Genomic DNA, 23,502 nt, shown 5'->3' on the forward strand with positions numbered 1-23,502 from the left:
TCTATTTTTTCTGTGCAGACAAGAGCATTTAATTCGTTAATTTTATTTCTTAGACTTCTACTGTTAGTGTAATATACCCTAAGTGAATTGTTATTTTGCGGACCTTCTCTTTCCCTGATCGTTTTGCCAATTCCTTTCTCCCACAAACACATACTTTTATTACCTCCTTCCTCCAAATCAATTCCCATACCTCTATCTACTAACAGTTTAAACCCAAACAAACACCTCTAACCACTTCTTCTAGCGAGTTCGCAACAGCAACAACCCCAGCTCTCGATAGATGCACCCCATCACGAGCATACATTTCATTTCTTCCATAGAAGTGTTCCCAGTTGTCTATGAAAGATATTGCATTTGATTTGCAATATCTTTCCAGCCGGCAATTGACACCAAGTGCCCTCGATATCCATTCATTTCCCACTCCCTTTCTTGGAAGAATGCCACATATGATCGGGATTCCTCCCTTGCTCCTAACTAACTCTATGGCTGTTTTATACCTCTGAATCAGTTCCTCACTCCTGACTCGACCAACATCATTTCCTCCCACGCTAATGCAAATAATGGGATTGTTCCCATTACCAGCCATAATATCATTCATGTTGTTTATAATATCACCAATGCCAGCTCCGGGATAGCAAACCCTTAACCTGTTCCCCCTATCTCTAGCACAAAACGTTCTATCCAAATACCTTATCTGGGAATCTCCCACAACTAATGTTTGCTTAGGTACTTCCTTTACTTTCTGAGGGGCCTGCGCTTCCTTTCTCTTCGTTGCTTTCCCTTTTGCGCGATCCACAGTCTCTCCACAGCACTCGTCCTCCAAAACGTCAAATGAATTTGAAGTTGCTATGGCGTTTGAAGGCGGCTTTATCAAAGTCTTCTTAAGGCCCCTGTCTTTCGCAACTCTCCAAGACGAGGTCCCTTTACTGCTGGTCTCCTCCTTCGTTACTTCTCGTTGTTTTTTAAGCTGACGCACCTCCTCCCGCAGAGAGTCCAACTCTGTCCTCAGGGCTCCCACTAGAGTCACCAGGTCCTTCACTACAACTTCCATATTGCTATGATATATCGACCAATTCATAGGTCCATTAAAAACTGAGACAGGTCAAATAACAGATAGTGATGAAGAGATGAGTAGTATTTTTAATAAATATTTTGTATCTGTATTTACTAAAGAGGAACTTAACAATATGCCTTCAGCCGAACAAGTCTATGTGGGTGGGGACGAGGACAGATTGACGAGTTTAGCAGTTACCAGGGAGGATGTTCTTAAACAAATAGTAAAACTCAAACCAAACAAATCCCCAGGGCCGGATGAAGTGTTTGCCAGGGTGCTTAAAGAATGCAAAGAGGAGCTTTGTGACCCACTGTCAACCATATTTAATAAATCAATAGTCACGCAGAGTGCCAGAGTTTTGGAAAGTTGCTAATGTGATACCAGTTTTTAAGAAAGGAGATAGATCACTTGCGTCTAACTATCGACCAATTAGCCTAACGTCTATTGTGGGAAAGTTACTCGAATCTATAATAGCAAATAAAATTCGTCTTCATCTTGAAAAACATAAATTAATAATGGAGTCGCAACATGGTTTTATAAATGGCCGTTCATGTTTAACAAATTTGTTATCTTTTTATTCTAGCATTGTTGAGGCAGTTGATAGTGGTAAGGATTGCGATGTTGTGTACCTTGACTTTAGCAAAGCTTTTGATACAGTGCCACATGAAAGACTGATTAAAAAGTTAGTCTCATGGTATTGGGGGTGCTATATTAAGCTGGATTAGGGCATGGCTATACCAAAGGAAACAGAGAGTTAGAATAAATGGAGTCAAGTCAGAGTGGGAAAATGTTGTAAGTGGGGTGCCTCAGGGCTCTGTCCTGGGACCTCTGTTGTTTATAATATATATAAATGATTTAGATTCAGGTTTGAGTAGCAACATTTGCAAATTTGCCGATGATACGAAAATCGGTAGGGAAATTAATTCGGAGGAGGACTCACTATCACTTCAAGTTGATCTAGATAGGGTTTTGAAATGGTCGAAGGATTGGCAGATGCAATTTAATGCTGATAAATGTAAAGTTCTGAGGTTAGGTAATGATGATAGGGTTACAAGATACGAGCTAGATGGTGTTGAGATTGCGAAGTCGAATTGCGAAAGGGATCTGGGAGTTATGATTAGCAAGAATTTAAAACAAAAGGATCAATGCATAAATGTTCGTAATAAGGCAAATCGGACACTTGGATTTATTAATCGCAGCGTTAGTAACAAGACACCTGGTGTGGTTCTCAAGCTATATCTTGCTCTAGTTAGGCCCCATTTAGATTATGCAGTTCAGTTTTGGTCGCCATATTATAGAATGGATATAAATTCACTTGAACGTGTCCAGCGTAGGATGACTAAGTTAATTCCCCAAATTAGAAATCTTTCATATGAAGAAAGATTAACAAAGCTTAAGTTGCATTCACTGGAAAGGCGAGGAGTTAGGGGTAACATGATAGAGGTTTACAAGTGGGTGAATGGACATAACAAAGGGGATATTAATAGGGTATTAAAAGTATCAACACAAGACAGAACACGAAACAATGGGTATAAATTGGATAAGTTTAGATTTAGGAAAGACTTGGGTAAATACTGGTTCAGTAACAGGGTTGTTAATTTGTGGAACCAATTGCCGCGTAACATTGTGGAGGTGGGGTCCCTCGATTGTTTCAAGCATGGGTTGGACATGTATATGAATGGGATTGGGTGGTTATAAATAGGAGCTGCCTCGTATGGGCCAACAGGCCTTCTGCAGTTGCCTTTGTTCTTATGTTCTTGGACACATTCGAGAGGTCACGACCTATTCGTAGGGTGCAGTCGCACCTCCACAGATCTCCAATATCAGCTAATGATACTGGAAATTGGTCCAAAGGGCCATCACTTACGGGCTATTCATGCCCGTGCCACCTTTTGGGTGGCTTATTCTTCATCATCATCAATCATCCATTTGGTTGGACGGGAGACATCTCCCGTCACGCAGGGTGCAGTCGCACCTCCACATATCTCCAGCATCAGCTCTTGATACTGGTAATGGCTCAAAAGGGCCACCACTTACGGGCTATTCATGCCCGTGGCTTCTGGTGGCTTATTCTTCATTAATCAATCAATCAACAGTGTATGATAAAGAAGAGAGCATATATGAGTACCTTACATATCTAAAGTATGATGTTATTACATAATGTATTGCTCTGCCTAAGAGACAATTCACACCACCATGGGAGGATTGTAATGTAGATGTAGTAATTACTCCCTTGCAAAAGAAAAAAAGTATGTATGTCATAGGAGAGCTGAGGGCAACATTTGATTGTATAATTAGAAAATTACCTACAGAAAACACTCTACATGTATATTGTGATGGGTCAGTAGCTAGGGATGGGAAGGCAGGATGTGGAGTCTTGATCAGGGAGTACACTGACATCGGCACTGTAGATACTGTTATTGGACGCCGCTTAACTGACAATGTTTCTTCAACGCAGGTTGAACTCCAAGGTGTATTAGCAGGATTACAGGAAGTAGTTACATGTAGTAAAAATGCTTGCTTCTTTATTGACAGTAGAGGAGCGTTAGAGTCTATAAATAGCAGACAACCAGCTAGTTTACCAGAATATTGTGATACAGTGTAGAGAGAATGTTAAGAATTTAGAAAAAAAAGTATAAAGTAAGATTCATGTGGATCCCTTCACATGTGGGAATACAGTTGATGAGATAGCGAAGAGAGCCACGGAAAAAACTCTTGTTGATATTGTATGTCAGATAACTGAAACAAATGAAAACAGGAATCAAGATGATCCATGAGGGGTGAAGAAATGGTAAAGAGAATGGCAATGGTGGACAGTAGTAAGACACTTAAGAATTATTCAATAATAAATACAAATTCTTCCTTCACCTATGGTAGAGGAAAGTCTATTTGAAAGAATTCAATTTACATGAGATTAAGATTAAGATACAAACAAACAAATCCACAAGGGCCGTGACGAGGATTCGAACCTGCGTCCGGGAGCATCCCAGACACTGCCTTAATCGACTGAGCTACGACAGGGTAAAAAGGGTTGAAATCGAAGTTCTACTGAACTTACTGGATCCCGTAGCCTCTCCGAGGCACAAACCAGGATTTTACACAACCCCCCCTCCCCCTGCACCCGAGCTATGTCAATAGCCCGTCCTTTTACCCTGTCGTACGCACTGGGAGCCCCCATGTGGACCAGGCTTGAAACTCTTAGACTGGAAACGGGTTTGCCCTCTCTACAAGAAAGAATATCACAAAGGACAGCTACAATTGTCAGTAAGATAATTATTTCTTCTGACCCAATCCCAGTACGGCAGGCCTTGGTGGTTGAACTAGGCCAAAACAATGAAAACTCTTGGGCTGCAAGAGCAGGAAAGTCCTAAACAGACTGCATTTAAAAATCATGATTCTTGATAGAGAGGGTAATCATGCACACCCAAATTACACTCCTTCCGCACTGTGGGAAGAGCCTACTTTCAAAATAGTAATAGAAAGTCTCCCAATGAAAAAGGCTGCCTATGATCCGACAATCCTAAGGCGCATAATAGAAGAGCAAATATATAGCATTGCAGTAGCAGGAGCCACCCACATCTTCACAGACGGATCGGTGGACACAGAATATGAGAGTGCTGGCGCTGCTCTTTGCACGGCCAGCGTACAGGCATATTGGAGACTGGGAGGACTAGTATCATCAACCCAAACTGAGCTGTTTGGCATACAACAGGCATTCGCATATGTGATTGCACAAAACACTCAAAATGCAATCATACACACAGACTCAAAAGCTGCACTTCAAATACATAAGAACATAAGAACAAAGGCAACTGCAGAAGGCCTATTGGCCCATACGAGGCAGCTCCTATTTATAACCACCCAATCCCACTCATATACTTGTCCAACCCGCACTTGAAACAATCGAGGGACCCCATCTCCAGCACATTACGCGGTAATTGGTTCCACAAATCAACAACCCTGTTACTGAACCAGTATTTACCCAAGTCTTTCCTAAATCTAAACTTATCCAATTTATACCCATTGTTTCGTGTTCTGTTTTGTGTTGATACTTTTAATACCCTATTAATATCCCCCTTGTTATGTCCATTCACCCACTTGTAAACCTCTATCATGTCACCCCTAACTCTTCGCCTTTCCAGTGAATGCAACTTAAGCTTTGTTAATCTTTCTTCATATGAATGATTTCTAATTTGGGGAATTAACTTAGTCATCTTACGCTGGACACGTTCAAGTGAATTTATATCCATTCTATAATATGGCGACCAAAACTGAACTGCATAATCTAAATGGGGCCTAACTAGAGCAAGATATAGGTTGAGAACCACACCAGGTGTCTTGTTACTAACGCTGCGATTAATAAATCCAAGTGTCCGATTTGCCTTATTACGAACATTTATGCATTGATCCTTTTGTTTTAAATTCTTACTAATCATAACTCCCAGATCCCTTTCGCAATCCGACTTCGCAATCACAACACCATCTAGCTCGTATCTTGTAACTCTATCATCATTACCTAACCTCAGAACTTTACATTTATCAGCATTAAACTGCATCTGCCAATCCTTTGACCATTTCAAAACCCTATCTAGATCAACTTGAAGTGATAGTGAGTCCTCCTCCGAATTAATTTCCCTACCGATTTTCGTATCATCGGCAAATTTGCAAATGTTGCTACTCAAACCTGAATCTAAATCATTTATATATATTATAAACAACAGAGGTCCCAGGACAGAGCCTTGAAGCACTCCACTTACAACATTTTCCCACTCTGACTTGATTCCATTTATACTAACTCTCTGTTTCCTTTGGTATAGCCATGCCCTAATCCAGCTTAATATATCACCCCCAATACCATGAGACTCTATCTTTTTAATCAGTCTTTCATGTGGCAGTGTATCAAAAGCTTTGCTAAAGTCAAGGTACACAACATCACAATCTTTACCACTATCAACTGCCTCAACTATGCTAGAATAAAAAGATAACAAATTTGTTAAACATGAACGGCCATTTATAAAACCATGTTGCGACTCAATTATTAATTTATGTTTTTCAAGATGAAGACGAATTTTATTTGCTATTATAGATTCGAGTAACTTTCCCACAATAGACGTTAGGCTAATTGGTCGATAGTTAGACGCAAGTGATCTATCTCCTTTCTTAAAAACTGGTATCACATTAGCAACTTTCCAAAACTCTGGCACTCTGCCTGACTCTATAGATTTATTAAATATGGTTGACAGTGGGTCACAAAGCTCCTCTTTGCATTCTTTAAGCACCCTGGCAAACACTTCATCCGGCCCTGGGGATTTGTTTGGTTTGAGTTTTACTATTTGTTTAAGAACATCCTCCCTGGTAACTGCTAAACTCGTCAACCTGTCCTCGTCCCCACCCACATAGAATTGTTCGGCTGAAGGCATATTGGTAAGTTCCTCTTTAGTAAATACAGATACAAAATATTTATTAAATATACTACTCATCTCTTCATCACTATCTGTTATTTGACCTGTCTCAGTTTTTAATGGACCTATCTTTTCCCTAGTCTTAGTACGATATAACTGAAAAAACCCTTTAGGATTTGTCTTTGCTTACCCTACTTTGCGAACTTCATAGTTTCTTTTTGCTTTCCTTATCTCTTTTTTAACATTTATAACCAGTTGTACGAATTCCTGTTCTAAAGTGACCTCCCCATTTTTAATCCTTTTGTACCAAGCTCTCTTTTAACCTATAAGGTTCTTCAAATTCTTTGTTATCCACTTTGGGTCATTAGTATTCGATCTATTCAATTTGTATGGTATACTACGTTCTTGTGCTTTGTTTAGAATATTCTTAAATAAGTTATATATTGAATCCACATCGAAATTCCCATTTAAGTCACCTCTCGCTAGGTTCATGTCTCGCTCCAAGACCGGCCTACACCCCATACCCAAGACTTTCCAATCAATTTGACGCAAAAAATTCCTAGGCTATTAAAATCAGCTTTTCGAAAATCTGGCACTTTAACAGAATTTTCTCCTACTGGTCTATTCCATTCTATGCTAAATCTGATTTCTTTGTGATCACTGTTCCCTAGCTCACTCCCTATTTCGATGTCATGAATTTGTGTTTCCCTGTTAGTTAACACTAAATCTAAAATATTATTTTCCCGGGTTGGTTCCTTCATACTAGGACAAAAACAGTGGAAATAATTACCACCATTTTGTATCTTGGAGCAGTAGCTGAAGGCAAAGGACTCAACATAACCTTAAACTGGATCCCATCCCATATTGGAATCCCATTAAATGAAAAAGCTGATGAAATTGCTAAATTGGCAACTCGTCATCCAGTGATACATAAAACAATTCAACCCAGCCTAGAGAACATAAAAAACATTATCACCAAAAAACTCTCACATCTCAACAAAGCCTACCTACACCAGAGAATAGCTGAAGGTTCGCCCTCTGCAACATGGTATCTTCAGGCAACCAAATTAGAAAGGTTAAATATCCCAAAAGGAATCCACAGGGAAATAGCAGTTAGGTTATATAGACTACGTCTAGGTTACAGATGCAACTGGGAGATTGGTGAACCCCGACAGAGAGAATGCATCTTCTGCCAAACTGTCACAGAAAAGCCATTACTTCACTATCTTCTGGAATGTGAAGCAACCAACGACCTTAGAAGAGCTTTAAGAGTCCCTGACTCTTGCATTAACCACCCTGAAGCCATCAACACAGCCACTCTCCTGGTCAAAAAAGGTGTCCAGCAGCTGGACACCCTCATAAAGACTGTGAAGCAGTATCCTCCCCCGCGATAACAGCTTGACGATTATTTTTATACAAGAGATAAATACAAGAGTTGTTACATTCTTGTACAGCCACTAGTACGCGTAGCGTTTCGGGCAAGTCCTTAATCCTATGGTCCCTGGAATACGATCCCCTGCCGCGAAGAATCGTTTTTTCATCCAAGTACACATTTTACTGTTAAGTTAAACAGAGGCTACAGTTAAGGAATTGCGCCCAGTAAATCCTCCCCGGCCAGGATACGAACCCATGACATAGCGCTCGCGGAACGCCAGGCGAGTGTCTTACCACTACACCACGGAGACTGTAAATGTATAAAGGATTATATGTAACCTCAGAATACTGAAAAAAAATTGTACCACTTACGGGCTATTCATGCCTGTGCCACCTCTTGGGTGGCTTAATCTTTATCAATCAATCAATCCCTGTCGTACATCAAACGACGGGGGAGACACCTCCCGTCAACACATCACAAGGAGCAGTGTGGTCACAATGCTACCCAAACGTCTTAAGGTCAGAGCGACTCCACTTGACGGTCATGCTATCGGGAGCAGCAATGCTTTAAAGGTCCTGAAGGACGTTACTGGCCTCGAACCCGCTGACATTAGTCAGGAAGGTGAAGATATCGTGCTCTTCTTTTAATGTGAAGAGGAGCTAGAAAAACTCCTCACTAACGATGTCATTCTTCGCAAAGAGCACCACTTACATCCTCACTTCCCACGTCAGTTCCTGGCCGGAAGAACTGTTTTTACCAGCAGGACCAGCCAGTGGATCGCTGAGCGACCTCAACAACATATCATGGACAATATTGAGGACGAAAATCCAAACCTGTCGGTATTCAACCTAGAGTTCTGTAACACCGACAAAACATCAATGAAGATTACGTTCACCACCATAGCTGCTGCCACACAAGGATTCTACTGCTTCGGCCTAAAAATACCACCCCACCAAATAAAAATGGAACGATACCATAAGATCCAGCAGTGCTTTAAGTGCTACGAGCTCTCTCACCCGACCAACAAGTGTCAGCACCCTGTCCAGAGGTGCAGTCTGTGCACACTGGACCATCACTACTCCATATGCAAGGCAACAGTCCATCGCTGCTTGCTCCGTGATGGCAATCACCCTGCAATTTCCTACCGCTGCCCTCTCAGACAGGAAATCATCAAGGCCCAGGTTGAAGCCAAGAGAAACAACCCTTCTACCTCCTCGACCAGAGCCCCAAGCGTTCAACCCACCACCTTAGCTCTCACTAATCGACCAGAAGACTTTCATGTCTTACCAACATGTGGCTCCTCCCAGCAGGCGACACAGCCTTCTCATTGGGGACCCCAAGGTCCCACATGCTCCTTCACAGCCCCCTGCATCACGTGCTGGCATTATCCCTGGTCTTATTAGACTTGCGGAAAGGCTTGCAGGACCAGACAACCAGCGCTTTGTCAGTGAACTAAATGCGTTATACATAGACAATGGCCTGGTCCCCATCATAGCCACTAGCGTAAATCTCACTGCCTCCTCTACCACTCCGGAGACTACCACCAGGACGACCATGCGGTCAACTTCAACACCGACTCCAGAACCGCCCATGACCCGGGCGACACAAACAGAGGTAATTCCTTCTCCAGCTCCCAACACTCCTACCATCACTATCTCAGCAGCCGCGCTAGCAGACGTGCTGTCTACAAACGATAACAGCACCATCAGCGCTTCTGAAATAGCTACAACCACCAATCAACAACACCTAAACCTACCTAAGGCTGCGAGGCGAAAGACAAAAACGCCCACTACGGAGGTTACGGACTCCTCAGACGAGGAAATCATACTAAGAGCTCCACCACCGCATCACAAATACGACACCTACACGATTGATTGATTGATAAAGATTAAGCCACCCAAGAGGTGGCACGGGCATGAATAGCCCGTAAGTGGTACAATTTTTTTGTTCTCAGTATTCTGAGGTTGCATTTAACCATCAAGCAGGGGAGGATACTGCTTCACAGTCTTTATGAGGGTGTCCAGCTGCTGGACACCTTTGTTGACCAGGAGAGTGGCTGTGTTGATGGCTTTAGGGTGGCCACTGCATGATTCAGGAACTCTTAAAGCTCTTCTAAGGTCATTGGTTGCTTCACATTCCAGAAGATAGTGAAGTAATGGCTTTTCTGTGACAGTTTGGCAGAAGATGCACTCTCTTTGTTGGGGTTCACCAATCTCCCAGTTGCATCTGTAACCTAGACGTAGTCTATATAACCTAACTGCTATTTCCCTGTGGATTCCTTTTGGGAATTTTCTAATTTTTCTAACCTTTCTAATTTGGTTGCCTGAAGATACCATGTTGCAGATGGCGAACCTTCAGCTATTCTCTGGTGCAGGTAGGCTTTGTTGAGATGTGAGAGTTTTTTGGTGAAGATGTTTTTTATGTTCTCTAGACTGGGTTGAATTGTTTTATGTATCACTGGATGACGAGTTGCCAATTTAGCAATTTCATCAGCTTTTTCATTTAATGGGATTCCAATATGGGATGGGATCCAGTTTAAAGTTATGTTGAGTCCTTTGCCTTTAGCAACTGCTCCAAGATACAAAATGGTGGTAATTATTTCCACATTATCTTTCCACTGTTTTTGTCCTAGTATTTGAAGTGCAGCTTTTGAGTCTGTGTGTATGATTGCATTTTGAGTGTTTTGTGCATTCACATATGCGAATGCCTGTTGTATGGCAAACAGCTCAGTTTGGGTTGATGATACTAGTCCTCCCAGTCTCCAATATGCCTGTACGCTGGTCGTGCAAAAAGCAGCGCCAGCACTCTCATTTTCTGTGTCCACCGATCCGTCTGTGAAGATGTGGGTGGCTCCTGCTACTGCTATGCTATACATTTGCTCTTCTATTATGCGCCTTAGGATTGTCGGATCATAGGCAGCCTTTTTCATTGGAAGACTTTCTATTACAATTTTGAAAGTAGGCTCTTCCCACGGCGCGGAAGGAGTGTAATTTGGGTGTGGATGATCACCCTCTCTATCAAGAATCATGTTTTTTATATGTAGTCTGTTTAGGACTTGTCCTGCTCTTGCAACCCAAGAGTTTCCATTGTTTTGGCCTAGTTCAACCACCAAGGCCTGCCGTACTGGGATTGGATCAGAAGAAATAATTATCTTACTGATAATTGTAGCTGTCCTTTGTGATATTCTTTCTTGTAGAGAGGGCAAACCCGTCTCCAGTCTAAGAGTTTCAAGCCTGGTCCACATGGGGGCTCCCAGTGCAGCTCTCATAGCATTGTTTTGGGCAACTTCAAGCTTTTTCCACTGTTGGTGTGATAGATTTGTGAGTGCAGGTGCGGCATAATCGATCACTGATCTGACTGCCTGTACATAGTATGTGCGAAGGACTTGCAGATTGGCTCCTCCAGAAAGGGAGGTTAGCGACCTGAGGATTGCCGTTCGGGCCGCAGTTCGCTCTCTCAAGTAAGTGACCTCAGCATTAAAATTCATGTGTGTGTCCAGGATGATTCCTAGATACTGATAGGTGTCGACCCATTCTCTTGGTTGACCCTGTACTGTGAGTTGGATGTTGGGCTTCGCTATTTTTATGGGCATGGCCTTTGACTTTGAGGGGTTGAGTTTAATCCCAATCTGTTTTGCCTCTTTACTGATGCAGTCTAAGCATTTGGGTGCAAGGCGCGCCAAATACCTTCCTTTTATGATGATGACAAAGTCGTCCGCGTAGTTTAGCAGTCTGCAGTGATGTGGGAGTTTCAACCTCATTATTCTTTCCATTAAACAGTTGAAGATTAGAGGGCTGAGAATACCTCCTTGCGGTGTACCATTTTCATGTCTTTTGTACTCAGAGACTGTGCCATGAAGTTTTACTCTTGCTTCTCTGTTTATGAGACAGTTTTTGGTCCAGAAGAGCAGGTTGCCTCTGACCTCTTTGTCAATGAGGCAGCAGAGAATAGCTGGGGCGCTAGCCAGTTCAAAGGCGTTTTCGAGGTCCAGGAATATCAGCATTCCTGGTCTGTCATTCAAGTGGGCTAACAGAGTTGTAATACATTCCACTGTGCCAACCCCTCTTCTATAGGCACACATATCATGGTGCAGTTTAGACATTTTCCACTCCAGTCTGTTGAGTGCCATTCTGTCAGCCGTCTTGGCTGCACAGCTTTGGAGAGAGATGGGCCTGGGATTAGCTGGATCTTTGGGTTTTGGGATCGGCACAATGTCTGCTCTATTCCAAGCAGAAGGTCTCGTTTGAGAAGTCCAGGCTAAATTAATTAACCTTAGGTATGCAGCGTCTCCCTCTGGCCCGAGGTTTCAAATCATTTTATAGGTTATTTTGTCGGCTCCCGACACCTACACGGTTCAAGACTTCCTCAAGGAGGCCACGTTACCAAACTCCAACGACAGCACTGCTCAGCAAAGTTGCAAGCAAAGAAAAAATGGAAAATCCCACCAGCTCCATAACTGGTATAGCCAGCACTCCAGGCTGAAAACCATCATGATGACCCCCCATCCATCGCCACATCTCTAGTATCAGCCACTGATACAGATAATGGCTCCAAAGAGCCTCCACTTACGGGCTCACCATAGCCCGTGCTACTGGAACTTATTGTTCTGAGTAGCGAATCTTAAACAACAACAACAACCCTGTCGTAGCTCAGTCGATTAAGGCAGTGTCTGGGACGCAGGTTCGAATCCTCGTCACGGCCCTTGTGGATTTGTTCATTTGATGCATCACGTTAGTGTGATCTCTGTGTGTGAGGATACAAATATATCTTGCAATACGATGTTGATGACAGTGAAAAAGATAAGGAGTGTAAATTAAAAGCCAGAAGGGCCACATGGAAAGGGCAAAAAGCTAATACAGACAGTTATGCATAACTGGAACACACAGGGACCGGGAAGAGCATAATGAAAGGACACCACACATACAAACAAGAACAAACACCGGAACCGAGAAACAACCACACCCCAAACACACATGGATAATAATAAACAGCGGAACACGCAGGGACCGGCAAAGAAACACAAAACACACAGACACCAGAAAGCACACACACACGCACCCAACAGCACTAAAAACAACACAAAAAACATAACATATAAAACACACATAGGAAGCAAACCAGTCCAGCACAAACAAAACACAAACGCCCAAACAGGGTGAGCCAAAAATATACAAAATACACATGTAGCAGACAAAGCAACAAATACAAATTGCACAAATCAATCACAAGTACTAAGCATATTTATCTGGGAACTCCTGCGCAGGAAAGCGCAAGCAGTAAGCCTTTCAAATCAGCAGGACTTCGTCGGACACCGGTCGACCAGGAGACGCACAAGGCCGAAGCATCAAATTTGGCACCCCATAAATTTGGCACCCCTTTACCCGCGGCGCCCAAATAGTAGCGTCCGGTCACCACGGGACCGGACACACCCGGTCCCGTGGACCGGTGGAACTCATCCCAAGAGAGTTCCACTGCAACGCATGGAGCACGTCCCCGTCATTTCCCGGAGGCCTTGACAACAGGGAACGGTTCTGCACTAGGCTTCTAACAGGGCTCCGCACCGGGTGAACCCGCAGAGGACGCAGACGCGCCAGGGCCCCCGCCACCGGGCACAGGAGCAGAGGCCCCCTCGCACACATCTTTCCTCAACACGACGACGAGGTCCCGATCATCAGGAGCAACCTCCCACTGTCGGGAGTCAACAACAGTAGGCGCAGGGGGGCGACACAGTAGGTAACACAGAGCCCCCCCACGGCACCGCCAACCACAGCGCGAGACGCTAGAGCACCATACTCCCCCACCTCCACCCAAGGCACACTACGAAGGGAAGACACTCGGAATCCTACTCGAGCGCTTAGAGACAGGCTGCCGGTCGTCCGAGCTATCATCCCACATCACAGCAGAACTCTCCGACGAGCGCGCATTCAATGCCCGGTCCCTGAGAACCACAGCCGGGGGCACCGGACCACACACCGCAGGAGACAGTCCCTCGCGGACATCCAGAGTGACAGGAGACACCGTATCCAGGGACGGAACAGGCAGGGGCGGGGATAGCTCAGGTGGGGAAGCCGGCGGAGGGGGTGAGGCCGCCCCAACCCCCAAGTCAATATCCGCACCCAGGCGAGCTGCAGGATCCAACACCGGGGCAGCAGCCGGCAGGGAAGCAACACACATCTCAGCACTTGGAGACAGGTCCGGAGCCGACAACGGGGGAAAATCCTCCTCCCGGAAGAGGTTAACAGGGGTGACTTGTCGCTCCCTCACTCCCCACAGCCAGGTGACCCGGTAGGCCGCACCTGAAGCATGTCCTGGGATGGCCTGCGTGAAATACACGCATAGGGAACCCCAACATATACCGTCCTCCAACATCAGGAGGAATGGTCGTCTCGCATGGCGAGAGTGCGGGTTCCACACGGGACCCCCTTCCACCTCCCAGTAGGGACGGTTCTCAATCTTCGGCAGCTTTGTTTACAATTATTAAAGTTAATGACCTCCGAATCATCAGGAGACTGTTTATAACAGTAACAATAGTTGATTCGGATGTTTTCATGCTTGTAAACTGTTTAATAAATATAACCAAAGCCGTCAAAGAGTGAGGAAAATTCGTAATTACTTGCGTAATTGCTTCGTGAATCTGGCCCTCTGGTTTACCTCAGGTTGAATGGTTGCGAGAGCAAACTTTAGTGTTGGCGATGAGTCACAATAACGTGGCTGAAGTATGTTGACCAGACCACACACTAGAAATTGAAGGGACGACGACGTTTCGGTCCGTCCTGGAACATTCTCAAGTCGACAATCGACTTGAGAATGGTCCAGGACGGACCGAAACGTCGTCGTCCCTTCAATTTCTAGTGTGTGGTCTGGTCAACAAACTTTAGTGTTGTTAATATGAATAAATCCACAAGGGCCTAACAAGTAGAGTAGCAATCCCGTTTACAATTCTTTTACCATGTCGTGGCTCAGTCGATTAAGGCGCGTCTAGGATCTTCCTGGACGTAAGTTCGAACCCTCATCACGGCCCTTGTGGATTTATGCATTTCATATATCACGCTATTGTGGTTTCTGTGTGTATATAGTGTTGTTGTTCGTGCAGACGACGAGTCACAATAACGCGCTTAAGATGGGACGACCAACCCAGACGTGAGAAGATGGGTTGGAAGATGGGTGAGAAGAAGAAGACCAACGAAATGACGTTTCGGTCGGACTGACCGAAACTTCGTCGTTGCTTCATTTTCTGATGTGTGGTTTAGACATCATTATACAGCCCGTCCTCATAAACAAAGGTCAAAATCCATTCCATCCACCCGCCCCCCCCCCCCAACCACACTGTTTATGAATGAAAAACGGTTTACACACGACTCACAACTGATAACGTTCGAACACTTTCAGAGCAAATGCTTCACCCACGTACTGCAAATAATCGCCAGCAGAACCTAAACACTTAACCTAATCTATGCACAATATGCTAATATAATATAATATTAATTTATATTTGAGAAAATTCCCGTTATGAATTAACGGCATGTAAAAATTGAATGCGTCTGTGGGGTCGACCACTGGACGTAATGACTTAAGTTGAGTACGGGTTGGTAATTGCCTGACCAAAGTATAACAAATAAGCGCCAACAAAACGTAACCAGTGCTTAAATATGCACAGTATGCTAATATATAACAATATTAATAATAATAACAATATTAATAATAATAACAATATTAATAACAATATTAATAATAAATAATAATATTAATAATAAATAATAATATTAATAATAACAATATTAATAATAAATAATAATATTAATAATAACAATATTAATAATAAATAATAATATTAATAATAACAATATTAATAATAAATAATAATATTAATAATAAATAACAATATTAATAATAAATAACAAAATTTATATTTAAGAATATTCCTGTTTGGAAAGAACAGCATGTTAAAATGGATGAATGCGTCTTTGGGGTCAACCGCTGGATGGAATGGACTTGGTCTGGGACGGGTTGCATTATAATTAGTTTTGTCGTTGGACAGGTAGCCTGTGTATTTCGAGGTCCCCCTCCCAGGGTCTAACTACTGATCCTTTCCAGCATGCAACCTTACATGTGTTGACTAGCTCCCGGAGAGCTAATTACTACTAGGTGAACAGATGCATTAGGTGAAAAGAAATCACACGCCAGGGATTCCTGAGTATGAGTCGAGAACGAACCCAACTGGAAGTGGCAGTTAAAGATCCAACCTCTGAAGTATGTAGAGTTGGTCATTTTAGTTCATTTATTGTTTTGATACTTGATAATGTGATTTCTGTGCGCAATAGTTGCCAAATGAATTCACTTTAAACAAAGTTTGGAAATCCTGTAAATAATTTATCCAGGAACGCGCAAACATTCAAGGTTGGCCTTAATAAAATATTGGTAACTTGCGTTTAACAAACTGCACTGAGAAGTTCTAAGTTACACATAACGCACACTGTTCACATTATAAGGATACATTTATGCACATATGTTTTGTTGCCATCAAAAATGTCAGTACTGAATGTTAAATATCTGTTGACAACAGATATTTATGGGACGACGACGTTTCGTCGTCGGACCATTCTCAAGTCGATTCTCACTACACAATCGACTTGAGAATGGTCCAGGACGGACCGAAACGTCGTCGACCCTTCACCTTCTAGTGTGTGGTCTGGTCAACTTACCCAGATATGATTTGAGGTCATATCTGACCATTATCAAAATTATCTGGGGTAACATTATCAAAATGCGTTCCTCACACCATTATTGAGTCCTTCACATCTGGTCATATGGACCCCACTTCTCACACAATGCCACACCCTCAGAGTGACGTTCAGACCAGGGTTAAAATCCCTGAAATGCCTCGCCGACGCACAATAAAATGAAGTTACCTCACTACACCAGTCATTATTAGTATCAAAACACATCGGAGATCCAGCCAATAAAAAATCATTTTTTCCACCTTTCATTTATTAACTTTGTTTTAAAATAACGATCGAATAACGATTTTCAAATGAATTAAAACTGCAGTTGTTTTTGTGCAAAGTTTTATTATAAAACTTGTACATAATTTATAAGAGCATATAGACTATTCATATTTATATTATTGTGGTATTCATATTTAGAGAATATTTTCGTTGCCGCGTATATTAAAGCAATAATAATCACACAGGATTAGAAAAACTGCGAAATTAATTTCCGTAATTCACAACTGTCCATGTCTACATCAGTGCTGTCGATATAGTCTATGTCAATGTTCTTGGCGGTGCTGTCGTTCTCTCTCGTGATCTCATAGTCATTAATACTGTCGCTATTGACATCACTCTCGCTACAGCTAACTCCAATGGTAGATTTCTTCCAAGCAATAATGTCGGCCTGGAGGTCTGGCAGGCGACTGTAGGAGCCGTGGTCCAGAGGGCTTCGCGTGAAGGGGTCGGACGGGTGGGACGTCAGCAGCAGGGTGACCAGCGTCGACTCGTCCACCACCATCTTGGACGAGTGTAACAGCACCGGCGCCTCCATCACTGCTTGCGTCACGCTGTCTAGGAACCTCTCCGGGCACTCCTCCTTCGACTCCTCAACGGGATTTGGGAAGTAACTAAACCATAATCCTGTCTCAGCTCCCTGCTCGTTGAATGAAAACAAAAGCTGAGAGTGATTCAGGCTCAGGGCTCGAGAAACAGGAGTTGGTAATGCTTTGTAAACTTCATCCAAAACAGTTGATAGCCATGAGTAGTTGGCATTCTCATTTTGTAATGTCGAGCTCATAGCAACCAAAGAAGAGGTTATACATACAATGGAAGTTGCAGCGGCCTCAGCCAGGCCAGGAACCCCATAAGCCCCCATTGTGGAAAGTGAATTAACAATCTTCTCAAATAAATAACAAAGGTTCGCGAACGACGACACTGTGTAATAAGTATCCACGGAACTTGAAAGACATTTCGCTAGTAATGCTTCGGACATTCGCCCCAACAACTGCACAATGTGGTTGAAGAACGATGATTCTGGTCCAATCGTCAGATTCCTCACCTGGTGCACGGCTGCAGCAGCAACAGCATGTAAGTAATCATATTTATTAAGAACATGAAATACCCTGAGGAAACAATAACCAATTTTCATGGGGGTATTGACGTTATCGAGGTGACTCACCTCCATGTATAGACTCGTGGCTACAAATCCTTCAACAACTTGCATGCCGCAGTTGGCCTCTTGCAAGTACTTCTCTGGACACATGGCAATAAAGCGAATCATTTCCAGTCGCAGATACGGATTGGGACACAATTTCTGATCAGAATACATCTTCAGAATCCACGAATTCAAGAAATCATAATATAATAGGCTTGAATCCGTGTAGTGGTCTGGCCGCCAGTGGCTGACAAGCTTTATCATCGTCCAGAGGACGTCCTCCCAACGACCTGTCATCTTCACCAACTTCGTCCTCATACATGAGGCTATTGTTTGTGCCCAAAACATTCCAAGACGCGCCTTCTTAACGTATAAATCCTGCATATAATCTTCATCAACATCAAGCACGTGCTCATCCTCATTAATACTTTTAAATACATAATCAGCAGAGATTTTGATGGGGTCGATCTGGAACGCGGCGATAAAGAACGCAGGAAGTCTTGAACCGGAATTTTCGATGTCCATTCGGGTTAATAGATGCTCCCAAGAAGAATAAGCGTCGCGAATGAGTCGAACAAGAAAAGCTATCAAGCAATGAGAGGGAAATCTGCCTTGAGGCCAATATAAAGTAATCATGGAAGGAAGTGAGGTGAACTTACATAATAATATATGAATGAAGGTAACTCAAAAAAGAAGAGCACCACTCCTGTGCCAGGTAAGTCCACTACGGGCTCACCGTAGCCCGTGCTACTTGGAACTTGTTCCGAGTAGCTGAATCTATAACAACAACTGCACTGTGGCCCATTCGAGGCAGCTATTCCTATTTATATCGACCCTCATCCAAAAACTGACCCTCATCCAAAAACTGTTGTAACATATTACCTCACCCAAATGCGAGTATATACGACAAAAACTGTTTAAATATTAGCATAGTAAAACTCTGTTTAGTGTTTGCAGGTTGTAGTTGTGCGTGTGTAAACTAAAGTCTTTGAAAATGTAATAAGTTATTACCAAACGCATTCAAGTGTTGCGTCAGAAACTAGAAATTAAAATAAATTTTGGAGAATTGGTTTTTCAATTACCATCAACAGCAAAAATAAACATAAGAAATATTGAAAAAATTCGTGTTAGAATTATTAATCTTACTTTTTCGGTCATATTTAACAACATATATTTACAAGAAAGATTGCTACCAAAATATACTAATATATATATAAATATATAAATATATTTAAATTCTTACTAATCATAACTCTTAGATCCCTTTCGCAATCCGACTTTGCAATCTCGTATCACCATCTAGCTCGTATCTTGTAACTCTATCCTCATTACCTAGCCTCAGAACTTTACATTTATCAGCATTAAACTGCATCTGCCAATCCTTTGACCACTTCAAAACCCTATCTAGATCAACTTGAATTGATAGTGAGTCCTCCTCCGAAGTGATAGTGAGTCCTAAGGGCATGGCTATACCAAAGGAAACCGAAAGTTAGTATAAATGGAGTCAAGTCAGAGTGGGAAAATGTTGTAAGTGGGGTGCCTCAAGGTTCTGTCCTGGGACCTCTGTTGTTTATAATATATATATATAAATGATTTAGATTCAGGTTTGAGTAGCAACATTTGCAAATTTGCCGATGATACGAAAATCGGTAATGAAATTAATTTGGAGGAGGACTCACTATCTCTTCAAGTTGATCTAAATAGGGTTTGAAATGGTCAAAGGATTGGCAGATGCAGTTTAATGCTGATAAATGTAAATTTCTGAGGCTAGATAATGATGACGAGTTACAAGATACGAGCTAGATGGTGTTGAGATTGCGAAGTCGGATTGCGAAAGGGATCTAGGAGTTATGATTAGTAAGAATTTAAAACAAAGGGATCAATGCATGAATGTTCGTAATAAGGCAAATAGGACACTGGGGTTTATTAATCGAAGCGTTAGTAACAAGACACCTGGTGTGGTTCTTCAGCAATATCTAGCTCTGGTTAGGTCATAAGAACATAAGAACATAAGAACAAAGGTAACTGCAGAAGGCCTATTGGCCCATACGAGGCAGCTCCTATTCTATAACCACCCAATCCCACTCATATACTTGTCCAACCCGTGCTTGAAACAATCGAGGGACCCCACCTCCACAATGTTACGCGGCAATTGGTTCCACAAATCAACAACCCTGTTACTGAACCAGTATTTACCCAAGTCTTTCCTAAATCTAAACTTATCCAATTTATATCCATTGTTTCGTGTTCTGTCCTGTGTTGATACTTTTAATACCCTATTAATATCCCCCCGGTTATGTCCATTCATCCACTTGTAAACCTCTATCATGTCACCCCTAACTCTTCGCCTTTCCAGTGAATGCAACTTAAGCTTTGTTAATCTTTCTTCATATGAAAGATTTCTAATTTGGGGAATTAACTTAGTCATCCTACGCTGGACACGTTCAAGTGAATTTATATCCATTCTATAATATGGCGACCAAAACTGAACTGCATAATCTAAATGGGGCCTAACTAGAGTAAGGACCTAGAGTAGGTCCCATTTAGAATATGCAGTTCAGTTTTGGTCGCTGTACTATAGAATGGATATAAATTCACTTGAACGCGTCCAGCGTAGGATGACTAAGTTAATTCCCCAAATTAGAAAACTTTCATATGAAGAAAGATTAACAAAGCTTAAGTTGCATTCACTGGAAAGGCGAAGAGTTAGGGGTGACATGAAAGAGGTTTACAAGTGGATGAATGGACATAACAGGGGGGATATTAATAGGGTATTAAAAGTATCAACACAAGACAGAACACGAAACAATGGGTATAAATTGGATAAGTTTAGATTTAGCGTTAGTAACAAGACACCTGGTGTGGTTCTTAAGCTATATCTTGCTCTGGTTAGGCCCCATTTAGATTATGCAGTTCAGTTTTGGTCGCCGTATTATAGAATGGATATAAATTCACTTGAACGTGTCCAACGTAGGATGACTAAGTTAATTCCCCAAATTAGAAATCTTTCATATGAAGAAAGATTAACAAAGCCTTGTTAATCATTTTATGAACTATGTTGTTGTTCATAGTTTAAAAACTATGAACTCTGTTGTTGATAGTTCTCTCTCAGAGTACCTGTTGCCTCTTTATTATTTGACCTGACAAGTACCAGTACCAGTACCAAACAATATTTTAAACCGTGACCGTGGCAGTGAATACCTTCTCGTGGTACGAGTCCCTACTCTCTTGTCTCCAGGATGTCGGTGAGACGTTAGCTGAGATGTGTGCTAAAATCTCCGTCAACGTGGCGAACCTTGCTCCTATGGTGCAGGTGGGTCCTGGACCACACGAGCTTGGGTCCTGTTGTCCATCTTGGAAGCAAAAACGGATGTTTGGAGTGAATGCGTCCCCACAAGAAGCTGACTAACTCCTGAGTACTTACTTACTGATAGGTGAATAGGTGCATTCGGTGAAAGGAAATGTACCATGTCCATGCTGGCATGTCTGTTCTGCCCAGGTTTAATGAAATAAAACTGGTTATATGTTTTGGTATAAAAATTTATTTATTAAAATACTTGTACATAAATACAATACATAAAAAGACATTTTAACTAAGTAATCATATAGAGAAAACTACAGTACCACGTATGAAGCAATAATAATCACACATAATTTGAAAACTGCAAAAGCAATTTCCGTAGTTCACAACTGTCAATGTCTACATCAGTGCTGTCGATATAGTCTATGTCAATGTTCCTGGCGGTGCTGTCGTTCTCTCTCGTGATCTCATAGTCGTTAATACTGTCGCTATTGACATCACTCTCGCTACAGCTAACTCCAATGGTAGATTTCTTCCAAGCAATAATGTTGGCCTGGAGGTCTGGCAGGCGACTGTAGGAGCCGTGGTCCAGAGGGCTTCGCGTGAAGGGGTCGGACGGGTGGGACGTCAGCAGCAGGGTGACCAGCGTCGACTCGTCCACCACCATCTTGGACGAGTGTAACAGCACCGGCGCCTCCATCACTGCTTGCGTCACGCTGTCTAGGAACCTCTCCGGGCACTCCTCCGTCGACTCCTCAATGGGAGTGGGAAAGTAACTAAAACAGAATCCAGTCTCTGCTACCTTTTCGTTGAATGAAAACAAAAGTTGAGAGTGATTCAAGCTCAGGACTCGAGAAACAGGAGTTGGTAATGCCTTGTAAACTCTGTCCAAAACGGTTGATAGCCATAAGTAGCTGGCATTCTCATTTTGTAATGTCGAGCTCATAGTAACCAGAGAAGAGGTTATACATACAATGAAAGCTGCAGCGGCCTCAGCCAGGCCAGGAACCACAAAAGCCACCATTGTGGATGGTGTAGTAACCATCATCTCATATAAATAACAAATGCTATCGAACGACGACACTGTGCGAAGAGTATCCGAGGAACTTGAAAGACGTCTCGATCGTAATGCTTCGGACATTCGCCCCAACAACTGCACAATGTGGTTGAAGAAGGAGGATTCTGGTCCAATCTTCAGATGCCTCACCTGTTGCACGGCTGCAGCTGCAACAGCATGTAAGTAACCATGTGTGTTAAGGTCTTCAAATACCTTGAAGAAACAATATTCAATGCTCGTGGGTGAATATTCAATGTTTCGTTATTGAGGTGACTCACCTCCATGTATAGACTCGTGGCTACAAATCCTTCAACAACTTGCATGCCGCAGTTGGCCTCTTGCAAGTACTTCTCTGGACACATGGCAATAAAGCGAATCATTTCCAGTCGCAGATACGGGTTGGGACACAATTTCTGATCAGAATACATCTTCAGAATCCACGATTTCAAGAAATCAGAATATAATAGGTCTGAATCCCTGTAGTTCTCTGGCTGCCAGTGTCTGACAAGCTTTATCATGGTCCAGAGAACGTCCTCCCAACGACCTGTCATCTTCATCAAGCTCGTACCCATACATGAGGCTATTGTTTGTGCCCAAAACATTCCAAGACGCGCCTTCTTAACGTATAAATCCTTTATAAAATCTGCATCAACGTCAAGCACTTGCTCAGCCTCTTTCATAGTTTTAAATATATATTCAGGAGAGATTTTGGTGGGGTTGATCTGCGATGCGGCAATGAGAAATGCATGACGTCTAGAACTGAAATCTTTGAAAATGTCCATTCTGGATTAATAGATGCTCCCAAGAGGAATCAGCGTCGCGAATGAGTCAAACAAGACAAGCTATTAAGATAGCAATGAGGGGAGAATCTGTAATGATGATGTGATGGGATGAGAGAATCTAACTTCAGGGCATTATATGGTATTCATGGAAGGAGGTGAGGTGAAATTATTCATTTAGATTCGTTTCTTCTTTGAAAGAACATATGAACGTAAGAACCCAAGAACCAAGCTAACTGCAGAAGGCCTATTGGCCCAAACGAGGCAGCTCCTATTTATAACCACCCAATCCCACTCATATACATGTCAAATCCACGTTTAAAACAATCAAGAGACCCCACCTCCACCAAGTTACCCGACAATTGGTTCCACAAATCAACAACCCGGTCGA

This window comes from Procambarus clarkii, chromosome 39, assembly GCF_040958095.1.
Source record: "Procambarus clarkii isolate CNS0578487 chromosome 39, FALCON_Pclarkii_2.0, whole genome shotgun sequence".
NCBI classification, from domain to species: Eukaryota; Metazoa; Arthropoda; class Malacostraca; order Decapoda; family Cambaridae; genus Procambarus; species Procambarus clarkii.